Raw genomic sequence first — 16165 nt, 5'->3', positions numbered from 1 at the left:
CATCAGGCCTTGGAGAGGACACCGTGGGTGTAGTTCTGGAGATCCCGGCAGCAGGAGCCAGCAGACAGCCCTCCGAGGTGTGTATCAGACATCTCTCTGCCTGGCTCACATCCTCTCAGGCTCCCTTCTATTGCCACTGTGGTCTTCTCTGCAAGGGTTTTGACCCAATTTGCACTGACAATGCTTCATCTCAAAATGAGATGCGCCAAAGCCTCTCACTTCCTGCCCCAAGCTTCTCTCAGGCTGCCACTTGTGGTGCCTGTGGGAACCTGGTGGGCATGCACTCAGGGGCCACCCAGGGATGCAGGGGTGAACATCTTTACCCAGTAGGGTCAGGAGTCAATGGACACGGGTGTCTCCCTTTACCCCCCTTGCAGGCTGTTCTGAGACTCACGTTCCACTCCTCAGAAGGTTCCAGTGGACTGGAGCATCCAACGTGATAACCTTTGGGTCAGATTTCTCTCCCCAGTTCCTCTCTCCCGCTCCTTGGAATCACTTCCCAAATATACTTCCTGCACAAAAGCCCTCCCTGCTCAGGCCCTAAGCTCAGGGGAGCCCAGACTATGACAAAACCTCATATTGGGGGATGGATGATTGATTACTTTGCTTGAGACAGGTCAAGGTTCAGATTCCAAAGAAAGCATTTAATTGTCCAGGCTTAGATCATGGTCCATCCTTTGGTCAGAATGATGGCAGCCCCCCCCAAGACTCTATCCAGTGGTGGAGGGATAGTTTCCCAAAGCCAATCAAGATGGTTATCAGAAGAAAGGCGAGGGCTTCCCTGATGGCGCAGTGGTTGAGAGTCCACCTGCCGATGCAGGGGACATGGGTTCGTGCCCCGGTCCGGGAAGATCCCGCATGCCACAGAGCGGCTGGGCCCGTGAGCCATGGCCGCTGAGCCTGCGCGTCCGGAGCCTGTGCTCCGCAGCGGGAGAGGCCACAACAGTGAGAGGCCCACGTACCGCAAAAAAAAAAAAAAAAAGAAGAAAGGCGAGAGATGACCTTTTTAGTAAGCTTGCCTACACTACTAGTATCTTGAGGCACCATGTACATACTATGTCTAAACCGAGCTCTTAACAAAGCTTGGAAACACCCACACAAACCTTCTTCTGGCATTGCCTTCTCAGTACATGGTATCACCATCCTCCCAGATGCCCAAGCCTGAGCCCTGGGAGGTTGCCTCATCCCCTCTCTTGTCCACCACAGCCAGTTCATCACCCAGCCTGGTACCCAACTCTGCCTCCTTACTGTGTCTTGACTTTCTCCTGCTCTCCAACTATCTCACTGCCATTGCCCAATCATCTCTTCCCACCTGCATAAGTCTTCCAACTGATCTCCCTACCCTAACACTCTCTCTCTCTCTCTCTCTCTCTCTCTCTCTCCCTCCTGCAAATTGTTCTTACCTATTAGAGTGATTTTCCTATGATACAGATTTGAACACATCACTTCACTGTTAAAAACTCTTGGCCAGCTCCCCACTGCCCTCAGGATGAAGTCTTGGAAACCTCATGGCACAATCTTGTCATGACCTGGCCCTACTGGCCTCTCCGTTGTCAGCCCTTGCCGTTCCTCCTTCCCATACAGCTTCCCCTGCAGCCACACTGAACTACAAGCCATTCTCTCTCATCTAGTCCTGGTGCCTAGAATGCTCTTCTGCAATAGTGAGGATTCTTTCAGCTGCGAGTAACAGAACACCTTGACTCAAACTGGCTTAAACAATCAGGAAATGCCTCTCTCACTTGCCATGGAGGCAAGATGAGTCCTAGGCACTATACAATTAGCAGCTCAAAAATGTGGAGGAGTCAGCTCTTTCGGCCTCATTTCTCTGCCACCCTTGGGAGTAGATTCATTCTAAAATAGAATCCTCTCCAGGTTGGAAGAAGATGGCAGTAGATTCATACTTCACTCCTAGACATGACAACATCGACAGGAAGAAAGAGACCATGCCGAGTGTCTCTTTATTAGGCAGTTGGAAACTCTTCTTAGCAGCCCCCTAGCAGACTCTCCCTCACCTCACGTTGTTCAGGATTGGAAACACCATTTCTAAACCAATCACCAGCAACAGAAATGAAGTTATAATTGGTGGAAGAGACAGGGGTTGGGGTCAACCTCCATGACTACAACACTTCCCCACTTAATGTGTATGGCCAATTTATTTCAAAACTCAACTCAAGTGTTATCTCCTCTGGAAAGTCACCAAATAGAAACATTCTTCCTCTTATGTGTCTGTCACCATCACCACCACCACTGCTACCATCCTCACCCTCAGACTGTAAGCTCTTTCACAAGAAGAATCATGTTCTTATTTACTCTGTATCCCCAGTGCCTAGCTCAGGGCTGGCATAGGAAAACCTCAATTAATTTGTTGAATATTTCTGTAATTTAAAAAACTCTATTCTTTTTTGGCCATACCATCCGGCTTGCGGGATATTAGTTCCCCGACCAGGGATTGAACCCAGGCCCATGGCAGTGACGGCACAGAGTCCTAACCACTGGATCGCCAGGGAACTCCCCAAAACTCTATTCTTTAAATGAAAACGTATTTTACAATATATTCTCTCTACAACCAAATTTTTCCATTTAACAATACATTATAAAAATCTTTCCATCATATTATATTGTCTTTTAAAATAGCTACATAGTATTTCATAGTATTGACACACTGTACCACAAATTATTTAACCAACCCCTGTGAGTCTTTGGTCATTTAGATTGCTTCCAGTTTTTCTGCATTAGAAACAATGTTGCGGTAAACTTCATTTCACATAAATCTTAGCCACTAAGATAAATCCCATAGTTCCCTATGATAAATCCCCACAAGTGGTGTGTGGTCTAAAAAAGCAAATGGTTGCAAATTCTTTGATACTCCTCCTATCAAGTTCTCCCACCTGAAATCTGGGAGAACTTGTGCAGCTTTAACCACTAGAATACAGCAAAAGTGATGCTATTTGACTTCTGAGGCCAGGTCATAAAGATTCACGCAGCTGGGCTTCCCTGGTGGCTCAGTGGTTAGGAATCCGCTGGCCAACGCGGGGGACATGGGTTAGAGCCCTGGTCCAGGAAGATCCCACATGCCGCAGAGCGACTAAGCCCGTGCGCCACAACTACTGAGCCCACGTGCCTAGAGCCCGTACTCTGCAACAAGAGAAGCCACCGCAATGAGAAGCCCACGCACCGCAATGAAGAGTAGCCCCCGCTCACCGCAACTAGAGAAAGCCCGCATGCAACACAAGCCCGCGTGCAACAACGAAGACCCAAGGCAGCCAAAAAGAAATAAAGATTCATGCAGCTCCCGCCTCGGAATTTTGGAACGCACCCTCTCAAGACTCTCCCATTTGAAACCCAGGTGACGTATGGTGAAATGTCCAAGTCACACAGAGAGGCCACAACAATCCTAGCCAAAACTAACTTTTGAGTCATCCTAGCCTAGGCACCAGATGTGTGAGAGAAGAAGCCTCTGGAATATTCTAGCCCCAGTTGTTGGAGTCTTGCTAACTGAGTCCCCAGACACCATGGAACAGAGGATGGCCATCCTTACCGTGCCCTGTCCAAGGTCCACAGAATCCCTGAATATGATAAAACAGCTGTTGTTTACACTACTAAGTTTAAGGTTGTTGATTATATAACAATAGTACTCAGAAAACTGGAAGTTCCTCTTCTAAAGAGCATACACATTTTAAAACTTTTGATTCTTTATTAAATACTTAATAAAATTTTACAACTCTGTGGAAGGACACTTTTGCTTCCTTTGAGAAAGTGCCTCTATGACACAGGGGGGCATATGTATATCTGGGTTGAGATCTTGAGCGACTACACCAACATGCTTTTGATTGTGTTCTCTGCAAACCGATTGACCATGACTTTGACAGTTGTAGCTCAAGGTTTATTGGAAAGTGCTCTTGGAAGATATGCCCGTAAGGAAGGTAGGAAGGCAGGATTGGTCACAGGTATAAGCTGACTTGCAATGTGGCTGTAAATGAGGCCTCAGCTGATCCTACAGAAAGCTCTGGAGCTGGGATGGCCCTTCAGAGGTGTCCCAAATTGAAGCGAGGTAGCTGGGCACGGCAGCTCCACGTTAGCCACCCCTGGGAGGGGGCAGACCATTGGGTGAGGACCCCCGCAGCAATATTGCAAGCAGCTTAGGATGGGTGGGTCAGCCTTAAAGAAGAGATCTGGGTGGGGACCAGAGTGTCCACTACAGAGTGTCCCCTTGCACTGTCCTGTTCCATTTGCTTCTGTGAAGTTTGACCCATTTGGGAATCACTTCTCCAAGATTCCAGTTGGGTTTGTTTCCTGGGAAACTTGAAAGAGAAGGTTAGTAGGGTGAACTACAGCACCAGCTGTGGAAGTTGATCTCAAGACTACAACTGATACTAGCAATCACTGTTCTACCACCTGATCTGGATTCTCCTCACCTGCTAATATCTCTTCTGGTCTAGGCAACTTTCCTGGTGGAGACCCAGACCCTCAACCATAAAGGGTCTGAACCCCACCTTACCACACTCTGCCTGTCTTGTTCATGTACCATGAAAGCCAGGCATGTAGCACACAGGACGGCCCTGTGGATCACCTGAGCATGACACAGATTCTCCTCTGCTCCTACTGTTTAGCCATACCTCCTCCTGATGACCAGGGTCAATCACCTCTGCCAGGGTGGGGATTCCTCTCCTTGCTGATGATCTTTAGGTCAAGGAGTTCAAAATAATCGGGCAGCAGCCATATTTGAAGTTCATTGTAACACTTCCTGTGTCCCCGATGGAAATGTTACCCCATTTGGGACCTCTAGACCCTAAGAGCAGGACTAAGAAGTTCTACTTGAAGGGGAAGGGGGGAGGGTGTCACTCTGGGTGAAGTAGTTCCCTGCAGCCAAAGTCAGTTCCCAGGGAGGAATGCTGTTGTGAGCTGTTGGCAGCCAATTCCCAGAAGCTGAGGGATGAGTGCATTGGTCCTGGAGAGGACATCTCAGTGAAGCACCATCACAGTATCCACTGCAACATCTGAGATTCATTCTCCTTCCCAGAAAATGGGAATAACAATGGCTTATTGGCAAGGGTATTGGTGAGGAAATAATACTATATATGTTAAAAATACCAGATTGTACTCGACAGATGTAGTTTCTATCCCCTCTGTGTCAAGAGCTCCATAAGTGATGTTTCCCTTTTTGCCTTGGCCAGTGAGGAGCTTATGGCTTTATCTGGTACTCAGTCCCAGCAGATGTATCATTCATTTTTATTCTCTTTTTATTTCCCCGGTCCGGCTTTCTTTTCTCTCTTTAATTAACCTCAAACGCAATCCCTTCGTTGCAAGCTTTTTGAACTGGAATCATGTTTGCCAAGTGGCAGAGGATAAATAAATGCCTAGTAGAGAAACTTGCTGCTCTGAAGACAGTTCTTTCCCAAGAAGTGACAGGGCCTCACCTACAACACCGCCCCAGCACCTTGCTCAAACCTAGCCAAGCACTTTGCTGCTGGGTCTTTGTTTTGGCATCTGCCAGCCAACTAGCACCTAGGCGTGGGAATCCCTTCACTTAGAGGGTGACTCACAGCTCTGACAAGTTGAAAAAAAACTTTTTAAATGGGGGGATTAGTGTTACGAGGCACTTTCATCAGCTAAAGTCACTGCTGGTAATCTCTATTCCCACTCTCTTTCCAGAAGGAACCCTCCATTCACCCGCAGATGGCTCAGTTAGCAGTTCCATGCTGCTCTCGGAATTGACCTATGTAGAGAATAGAATGGGGCATATGTGGCCCAGATGTTGTGACTGAGCTGGGTCCTCCCATCCAGGCTATCCGTTGGGTTTGAACCCAGCCCCAAGGCATTTGGGGGCTCCGTCCTGGAGTCTGTAGGCTCCAGGTGTGCCTGGCCTTGTTTTCTGCCATGACATCCTTTCACTGTCTCCCAGGATAATTCTTGTAAGCAAACGCCTCCGTCTCTTCCCTCCCTCTGTAGGAGGCCTCGGAGTGCCAGTGGGGTGCCACACCTACTATTCTTGTTTCCATGTCACTATACAAGATGAACCACATTCATGAATAACACTTCCCTGGAACTCACATCAGAAGACACCCTTTTGCTAAAGGACTTCACGTGTTCCATTGCTCCTGGCTCCTGGCTCTCCCCACCGCTCTCCCACTATTTGTGGTTCTATGTCAAGTTCAAGAGCTTGGGGTGTCCTGGATGAGCCTGGGTATTTAGCCTCCCAGAGCAGGGGTTTTGCTCCTATAACTTGCTTCCTCTTGCAATCACGTCGTTGCCTAGCAAGAGTGAGCGCCTGAGCTTGTTCAGGGAAGACCTATGGGCTAGGGCTCAACTTCTAAATTTTGGGTGATGATGCCAAGAAAATGGCTGTACTCAGGATACCCAGGTTCCAGTCCTCACGCTGCCTCCTGCCCGCTGGGTCACCTGGTAAATCACTCCTTCTCTCCAAACCCAACTTCCTTCCCCGGAAATGGGTGAAATAACACCCACTTTTAGAACAGCTGTGACAGTCAATGAGCTAACATTTGGAAAACTAGTATCATCTAATAGTTCCTGATCACGCAGCAGGCCAGGTACTTGGCCAAGCACTTAGAGCTATTACTCATTTAATCCAACAAACCTAAAGAGCTGGTGTGACAACGTCTGTTTTACAGACGAGGAACCCCAGGCTTACAGCAGGTCAATGACACAGCAGTAAGGGGCAGAAGGAGGCCTCACACTTAGGCCTCTCTGACCCCAAAGTTAGAGCTCTTAACCACATAAGACCGGCCTTTACTCCCAGCATAGCACATATTTCATATATCTTTACTCCATTTTTTTTTTTTTGGCATATCCTGTGTCCTAAGAGAGAAGTGGAAATGGTATTCACTGAGCATGTACTATATGTGAAGTGCTTTATATACTTTACTCTAAATCTCATCCCAAAAGGATGGTATCCTGACCCCCATTCTCCAAATGAGGAAACAGAGACTCAGAGAGGTCAAGTAGTTTGCCCAAGGCTACACAGAGAAGAAGGGGTAGAGCTGAGGTTGAACCAGATCTATTGTGGGACTCCACGGGGTGTTCCTCCATCACATCCCACTATCTCTCAAGTAGGGGCTGTCTACAAGGCTGGTTACCTAGGGGTATACAGCCTCTTTTTCTGAACCCACCACACACTGTTCCCTCATGCTTCTAGGGGCCTAAAACACCTCTTCCTGGGGCAAAACTGTTGTCTTCCCCCAGGCCCCCAAGAAGAAACTTTTAGACAGGCCTCTGAAGAAGGCTGATGGTGACTAGGGTCACACAGAGCAGTGAGTGGCTGCCTCAGAACCCTTCCCTACAGCGGATTACTGGGAGGGGCAGTCTTTCGGCCCTGGGAGGGTCTCACTGGTCAGGAGGGGCACTGGGCAGAGGAAGACAGTGACTCAGGAGCCAGCTGAAGGCAATAGAAACAATTCGCTGACTCCCCAGTTTGCTGTCAGCTGCCCCAGTGCCTGGTCCTGTTTATCATGGTAATTGGGGGTGGGGGGAATGTGTGTAGGCAGCTATCTGAGGGTTGAAGCTGAAGGCTTAAAGTTAGACTTCCTAAACCCACATCAACCTAGGAAACGTTTACAGGAAAGAATGCCACAGATGGGTGTGTGTGTGTGTGTGTGTGTGTGTGTGTGTGTGTGTGTGTGTGAGAGAGAGAGAGAGAGAGAGAGAGAGAGAGAGAGAGAGGAGAGAGAGAGAAAGAGAGAGAGGGAGGGAGAGGGAGGCCGGCAGCAACTGCGAGGCAGAACAGGGAGAGAGGGAGAGAGAGAATGAGAGAGACTGAGCAAAAGAGATAGACAAAGACAGAAAAAGAGAGAAGCAGAAGTTAAAAGAAACACAACAACAGTAGCTGGGCCAAGGGAGGACAGAGAGAGGAGGAAAAGATAAGCAGCAAGGGAGAGAGAGAGAAAAAAAAAGACATATAAAAAGATAATTCATTCGACAAATGTTTGCTGAGCACCTACTACATGCCAGGTGCTGCCTTAGGCATTGTGGATGCAACAATGGACAAAAGAAAAAACCCTGTCCTCGTGGGTCTCTCTAGTGGGAGAAATAGAGAAACCCAGAGAGACAGATAAAAACCCAGAGAAGCCCACAGAAAGACCAAGAGGCAACTGTATGGAGAGACCCAGAGACAGAAGAGGCACAGAGGATAGGAGTGCAGAGATGGAGAGAGCAGTGGACCTCAAGACAGAGACAGAGCAGAGGGACGTGAAGGTGTAGGCTGGGAGTGCGGGTGGACGGACAGCATTCCAAGGGTGGAGAGGGCACAGCCCAGTGGACAGTGCCAAGAAGCCTTTCTCGTGCTAGCCTGCTCTGTGCTCCCCTCCCCACTCCCAGTGTGCTTGGGGGCAGGTCCCCAGCCCTCAGTGAGCAGGAAGCAGATCTCGGGTTCCAGTGACATCAACCGTGGAGACTGCGGGCTGCTCTAGGGTCAGGATCCCAGTCTGACCCTGAGATGCCCAACAAGCATGTGTGGACTTCAGGTACTATCTTCTCATTATACGAATGGATGGGTGAACTGAGGCCCAGGCTAATGAGGCAGGAGGGCTGCTGGGCTTCCTGGGTTGGGGGCAGCGCTAGACAAAGGACAGAGTGCTGACCTGGGAGCCAGGGCCCCGTTGTTGAGTCTGGCTCTGCCCGTGATGCCTGGGTCTCCTCCTCACAGAGCGGTGGAGGGTGGGCTGCTACCACCGTGGAGTCTATGAATCACGTGAGAGTAAGTTTTGGAAGAGACCCGTGTTTGAAAGCTGGGACTTTGACAGTTGCTGATGTCTGTTTCCGTGGAAACGGAGCTCAGAATGGGAGAATGAGCTGGAGAGCTCTGCTCTGAGTGTCCCAGATAGCTGGGGAAGAGGGCAGCCACCACACCCTCCTTCATCTGTGGGCTCTGGAGTCCTCAGTGCCCCAGGGGCTGACCCCACGGGAGGGGTGGCTCCCAGGGACATTGACTGAATGCTCACTGGGTGCCCCGGCCCAGAGTCATGAATGACTCAGATGAGGAAAGCCTGTGGTCTACACAACACTCACCCTCAGCATGGACGTATCCTGTCTGAGCACAGATCCTTTGTTCACTCAAAGCACATGTAAGCTAGGTCCTAAGCAGCACAGAGGTGAACAGGACATAGTCCTTGGCTTCCTTCAGGGTCCACGGGTGCCTACGCTGGGCCCCGAGTTCCCAGGCTCTCACAAAGTCAATGCAGAAGGTGCCGAAGCTCCCCGGTGTCCCGTCCTTGCACCATGCCACCCCCTCAAACTCCCGAACCAACTGTGGCACTCTGACCTGTTAGCTGTCCTAGGCATCATGCTGCTCCCTTGCCTGGAATCCCTTTACCACTGCTGGGCTGCCTAGCAAACTCCTACTCAAACTTCAAAGCCTCAGCTCAAAGCTTAGGTCCTCTGCAAAGCCACCTCCACTAGACGGTGAGTACCTCGAGGGCCCAGGCCCAGTCTCCTCATCTCATTCCCAGAGAGGTTCCCATCTGTGTTGGCTGCTACCTTACCATCTTCTTAGGGACTTTGCTCTAACATCATCCTGGACCTCCACTCAGGACCTCTGGCCTCTCCCACTCTACTCCATCCTTCCAATCAGCATTTACACAGGTCTAGTCTCTCCTGTCGTCAACCCAAACACAGCAAAGCTCCTTACCCAGAGGTGCTAGTCTGTCTCTTACCCCTCACAACCAAACTTCTTGAAAGAGCAGTCTGCACTGATTGTCTCCGCTCCCACGTGTCCATCGTCATGATCTGGCTTCTGCCCCCATCGCTCCCCTAAAGCTGCTCTCACCAGCCCACCATGCCCTCTGCAGAGCGCTGTCTGAAAGCCGTGTTCATGCACTCTGCTACTCAACCACCGTCGGGCATTCAACATCCCCCCTGCAGTACTGTCTTCCCTGGCGCCCCTCCCCAGGCTTCTTCCCCACGGGCCCCTCTGGACAGGCCTCTTCATCCTCCTTCACCAGCTCCTCTTTCATCAGACCTGCTGGTGCTCCTCAGAGCCCCACCTCCAGCTTCTCCCTGAGAGCACTTGTCCACTCCCATTGGGGTCCAAGGAAGGCCACCTCCTCTGGGCCACCGTCCCTGACCCCCCAGACCAGCTGAGCACCACTGTTAATATGTAAAATGCCTGTATCCTCCGTTGTGACACTTGCCATGTTGTATCATAAGTACCAGTGGAGTTGTCTGCTGCCCCCATAGGCTGCAAAGTCCCGGGCATCACGTCTACCCCTGGTGCCCAGGACACTGGTAAGCGACGGGCTGCAGAGGGAGACAGGAGCCAGATCGTGAAGGACCTTGAACTTTTTTTTTTTTTTTTTTGCGGTACGCGGGCCTCTCACTGTTGTGGCCTCTCCCGTTGCGGAGCACTGGCTTCGGACGCGCAGGCTCAGCGGCCATGGCTCACGGGCCCACTGGACTGGGGCACGAACCCGTGTCCCCTGCATCGGCAGGCGGACTCTCAACCACTGCGCCACCAGGGAAGCCCTAGGACCTTGAACTTTTTACTGAGGACCTTGGGCTTCATCCTGCATGAGATGAAGAGTTTTAAGCACTGAGGAGTTTTAAGCAGGAGCGTGCCATGGCCACATCTGTGCCTTAAATGCATCCCTCTGGCTGTCAAGGAGAGGGCGGATGGTTGGGGGAGAGTCTGAAGGCAGGGAGATCCACCGGGGGCTGTAATCCGGGGCTCGACTGCAGTGATGACAGTGCAGGGAGGGGCTGGGGGGAGCGGACAGAACGTGGGGTGCTTATTAGATACAGCTGACCAACCCTGGTATTGGCTGGGGGTGAGGAAGAAAAGGAGCAGAGATCCACTCAGGGTTCTGGCCCAGGTGCTGGTGTGGTGTACAGAAATAGGCGCTGAACAGGAATCAGATAGGGAGGAAGAAGGAGTGCGGTTCTGGATACTTGGACCTTGAGGCACCTGAGGAACATCCAGGTGGGAATGCCTTGTAACTACACAGACATGGTGCTGAGAAAAAGCTCTGGGCCAGATTCAAGAGTCATCGTCACGGAGGTTAGGTGTGGTCCATGCCATGTGCATGGCTGAACTTGCCCAGCGAGAAAGAGGTCAAGGACAGAGCCTGAGAGATGCTCATTTGCGGTAGACTGTGTTTCTGTTTAGCAAACATCCACCCCCTTTCTGTGGGAGGCATACTCTTCCCTTCCCTACTGAGGCTGGGGTTGGCCATGTGACTTGGGAGGAGATGCGATGCTCGCATGGGTTGGCTTGGCTCCTGGTGCTCTTTTCACCCACTCTAAAAAAAACATGCCAGGCAGCCTCTGCCCCTCAGCCTGGGTCCGGGCAGGGGAGACCCACGGAGCAGGTTCGAACTGCACCCTGAAGCAGAGCCATCCAGTTGACTGCGGACCTGTGAATGAGAAATAAACGGCTTTTATTATAAGCCACTGAGATAAGGGGGCTCTTTGTTATGTAACATTGGATTAGCAACAGCCTGACTAATAAAATTTTGAGAGGAGGCTGGAGAAAAAAAGAATCCTTCAGAGGATAACAGGACCAACAGTCAGAGGGAAGGAAGGAAATCAGGAGAGAGCTGCATTCCTGAAACTGTGGTAGGAGCGGGTTTCAGGAGATCGGGACTGCGGATGCTCCGAGGTCCGCCCTGTTTGCACCACGTCAGTCTTCTTCCTGACAGGTTATGCTCGGATCACCTTAGCCACCCTTCCAGGCCTGAATCTAAATTCCAGGTGTTGATGACTCTCCCAACTACATCTTTGGGGCAGGCTGCTCTCCGGGACTCCAGGCTCATTACCTACCTGTCTCCTGGATGTCTCCATCTGGACATCCAATGGGCTTTTCAAACTCATCACATCCCAGACTGCGCTCTTCATACTCCCCCACCCACAGACCTGCTCCCCCACCTGGACTCCCTGACTGGAAGCCCCGTCACCCACGCCAGAAGCATAGGAGTCATTTTCGGCTCCCTCACATCCTGTCAGCTACCGAGCCCAGGAGATTCCTATCCATCAGCTTCTCTCCACCTCGCTGGCCTAGCACCCCTCACCGAAGCTGCGGCTGGGTCCCTCACTGCATTCCGCGCTTGGCTCTTCCACAATGGCCCCCTGAGGGCTCTTTCTGAAGCAGAAATAGGTCACCCCCTGGTTAAAGCCCCTGCCGGCAGGACAAAGACCAAACATCTTAGCATGACACCCAAGGCCCTGAATGGTCCAGCGTTAGCTGAATGAATTAATGAATGTCGTCCCTTCTGTCTGAAACACATCCTACACCTGCCTCCCACTGCCTAACTCCCACTCAAACTTGGCCCCCTCCAGCTTTCTCTGACCACCTCCCACTTCATCCCCCCCCAACACACACACATACACACACTGGGCTATTTTAAATGCCTCCCCCCATTTTTTTTTTTTTTGCCTGCGCTGGGTCTTCGCTGCTGCTCGCAGTCTTTCTCTAGTTATGGGGAGCGGGGACTACTCTTCGTTGCGGTGCGCAGGCTTCTCATTGCAGTGGCTTCTTGTTGCCGAGCACGGGCTCTAGGTGCGCAGGCTTCAGTAGCTGCGGTGCGTGGACTCAGTAGTTGTGGCGTGCGGGCTTTGCTGTTCCGTAGCGTGTGGGATCTTCCCCGACTAGGGATTGAACCCAGGTCACTGCAGGCGGATTCTTAACCACTGCGCCACCAGGGAAGCCCAAGTGAATTATTTTATTCAACATTTAAGACATTTTTATTGAGAACCTGTTCTAAAAGTGAGGATAAAACTCCCATGCATGCAAAACAAAAACAAAAACAAAACTCCCATGCACAGTGCTTAAATTCTAATGAGGGAAATAGTAAGAAAAAAATAAACAAACATATGTCAGGTGGTAATGGTTGCTATGGAGAAAAATAGAACAGGATAAGGAGTGGGGACAGGAGCCATTCCACAGAGGTGCTTTAGGGAGGGTTCCAGTGATGTTTGATCAAGGACCTAGAGGCAGTAAAGGAATGAGGGAAGCCTTGATCTGGGGGAAAGTGTCCCAGGAAAAGGGAATAGCAGGGGCAAAGGTATGGCAGGTGAGTGAAAACAGAGGCATGCTGGTCCAAGGCAGGGTGGAGGAGGCAGGGAGGAACCCTGTCACGGGACTGGACAGAGTTTTACTTTCAGAAATAAAACCACAAAACAACACAATCTCATTCAATCTTTTTTTTTAATTAATTTATTTATTTTTGGCTGCGTTGGGTCTTCGCTGCTGTGCGTGGGCTTTCTCTAGTTGCAGAGAGCAGGGGCTACTTTTCGTTGCGGTGCGTGGGCTTCTCATTGAGGAGGCTTCTCTCGTTGAGGCGCATGGGCTCTAGGCGAACGGGCTTCAGTAGTTGTGGCTCATGGGCTCAGTAGTTGTGGCTCACGGGCTCTAGAGCTCAGGCTCAGTAGTTGTGGCGCACGGGCTTAGTTGCTCTGCGGCATGTGGGATCTTCCCAGACCAGGGCTCGAACCTGTGTCCCCTGCATTGGCAGGCAGATTCTCAACCACTGCGCCACCAGGGAAGCCCTCTAATTCAATCTTAAAGTCTGGCATGCTGAGCAAGGAATGTTCTTATTCTTTGTAGGAGCTCCTTCTTTACACTGTCAGGTACCAGGGCTCTGCCTTTTGGTGTGATTTCAGCCACCAAGTCATCAACAGTAACGTGTTCTAGTCCTTTTTCTTTCATTACCTCTTTACAGTGTGCCTTCTACTGATCCTTCCAGCCACATTCAATTAATTTAGCTCTCAGCAATTCTTTGAGGCGTTCTCTTTCTCCAGTTTCTATCCACTTTTGGTTAATCGCTGCTCTCATCTACTCGTCTTTGTTCATCTTACTAACCACCATCACCGCGGGCAAGGGCTGCCCCTTCCCAGTGACAAAATGACCCTTGTCCTGATGACCGTTACCTACCACACTCTTCAGCTACCCGGACCTAGACCCTCCATGGAGCCTTCTCCTTGAGCTCATGAGAATGAACTCCAGGCTGGGGCACTCTGGACAGGAGGTGAGGGAGGTGTAGCAGGAACCGGGGAAGGGGCAGAGCGTCAGCGTCCTCGCCCTAGCCATCCCTGGCACGAACTTGCTTTGTATATTTTTGTACTTCCCAGTCAGTGTCCCTGGCTCAGGGCTCAGCACATAGTAGGTACTTTCTAGACAGAACTAAACCCATCCAGGAAATTGCCTAAAACCCATTGCTACAAGGTGGCTCAGGACATCAGAAGGCATCATCAGAAGATGTAAAAACACATTTGATTCTAAACTTAAATCCTCTTCCTTCTTCCTGAGAACCTGTTTGCTGGCTCTGCTATGCTATAACATCAGGAGTAATAATCTTTTTCGAGTTACAAAATGTTACCCCCCAAAAAAAAAATGTTACCCCAATTTCTACCTCCTCAGAGCCTCCACACAACCTTCACAGTAGTGACTCTCCATTGTCCAGAGGCGTCAGAACCGTGGGCTCTGCCAACACTTACGGACAGCCCAGCAAAGGATTCCCCGTCAGTTCCCTCATTTAACATCCTCATTTCACAGACAGACTCAGAGAGAGAATATCATCTGCCCAAGGTCCACCAGCGAGGCCCTGAGCCAGGCTGAAGCCGAGCCTCCAGGCCCTGGAGTTTGCACTCCTCCCATGGAAGCCCCCAACGCCCTTGAGAAAACTTCTGCTAAAACTGGGGCTGACCAGCCTGGGCCTGAGCCTCCCTGGGCAGAGTTACCCAAGGTATGGACCCGAGGTGCCTCCTCAAAATCCCAGGACCCAGCGGGCAGGAAGGGGATGGGCTGCGTGCTCAGCATCCATTCAAACGTCCCTGGGCGTGGTGTGGAGGACAATGGGGCAGCCCCCAGACTCCCAGCGGCCGTGGGGAACACAGAAACAGAGCTGCAAACCAGGGAGAGGAAAAGGGATCCTCTGGCATTCTTGGCAAGCACAACCTCCTGGGTTGAGCCCATGGACCTGAAGCCTCATTCCTTTAAGTGCCACCTTCTGGAGGCCTGGCCCCCACCAACCTGATCCCAGAGCCCAGGATTTCTGCCCCCCAGTTTCTGGCACCTGAGTGAAGGAGTGGTCATCTTAGCCTAAGCTTGTAATTCACCTCTCCTTCCCCTCTTCCACCCCACCTGCCTGTCCCTCCACTTTCTGGTCACTCACGTACTCACTTGCTCTGTTCCTTTCACCACTGTTGCTGTGCGCTGGAGGTCCACAGGTGAATGATGAGCATTCCCTGACCCGGAGGAGAGGCGCTCACATTCCCTTGGGGGAAATGCACACAGGACCACACCCATGCACAGAGGCCAACAGCAATAGGTCATGGTCAGGGAGAGGCAGAGGGGCCACCAGGGGATTCCTAGCCCAGACCAGGAGCCCAGAGATGGCTTCCTGGGAAGGCTTTCCCAGGCTGGATTTTAGAATATTAGAAGTCTGTCACAGGAAGAGCCTTTAGGGCAGAGGATTTCACACCAGTGTAAGCAACATGGCGTAAGGATTTCTGCCTAGATTATTACCCAGTGCCTAGAACAGTGCTTGGTACATAGTAGATGCTCAATAAACATGTCCTAAAAGAAAAAAAAAGGAAGGGAAGGAAAGAGGGAAGAAGGGAGGGAGGGAGGAATAGAGAGAGAGAGGGAGAGGAAGAAAGAATGAGTATAGGGTGGATGTGTAAAATAGCTTGGTGTATTCTGGGAACTGAAAGTACAGTAGTTGCAAGCTGCTATAGTTTAGGCTGTGGGGCTGAGCTGGGGGTGTGGCCTTATCTAATCTTATTGTTGTTGATGTGCATTTCTTATTTCCTTACCCGTCCCAGAGCTACTTTGGGGATGAGCTCACTTTTTCCTTTCTTGTTCCCCATGGCCCCTGGTGGGTACATGGAGTGCTAACTGCACACAGGTACTGAACCTGTGCTGGGTGCTGGAGACACACAAATGACTCAGAGTTAGTTCCTGCCCTCCCAGCCCCCCAACCACCTCTGGCTGGGGAGACAGACAGTAAACAAATGGCCACAACAATGGGCAGAATGAATGGAGAGCTATTCTGGAGGTTCAAGCAAAATGAGACCAAGCAGAGGGTTAGAGGGATGGGTTTTACTCCAGGAGTGAAAAGCCGGGAGGATTTTATGGAGGAGGCATTGGAGGGGATGCAAGCCTTAAAGAATGAGCAAAGAAGGGGGCTGGGGTGGGAGGCACCCAGGGCCAGGAGATGTG

At 50.9% G+C, this 16165-nt stretch overlaps 1 pseudogene; it reads right to left on the bottom strand.

Annotated features, from left to right (window-relative positions):
• Positions 1-13504: 13504 nt before the first annotated feature.
• Positions 13505-13810, bottom strand: LOC112395912 (transcription and mRNA export factor ENY2 pseudogene; annotated as a pseudogene).
• Between the last annotated feature and the right edge of the window lie 2355 nt (positions 13811-16165).

Source organism: Neophocaena asiaeorientalis, unplaced genomic scaffold, assembly GCF_003031525.2.
Source record: "Neophocaena asiaeorientalis asiaeorientalis breed wild unplaced genomic scaffold, Neophocaena_asiaeorientalis_V1.1 scaffold138, whole genome shotgun sequence".
Lineage (NCBI taxonomy): Eukaryota > Metazoa > Chordata > Mammalia > Artiodactyla > Phocoenidae > Neophocaena > Neophocaena asiaeorientalis.
This window is presented reverse-complemented; position numbering and strand designations above follow the sequence as displayed.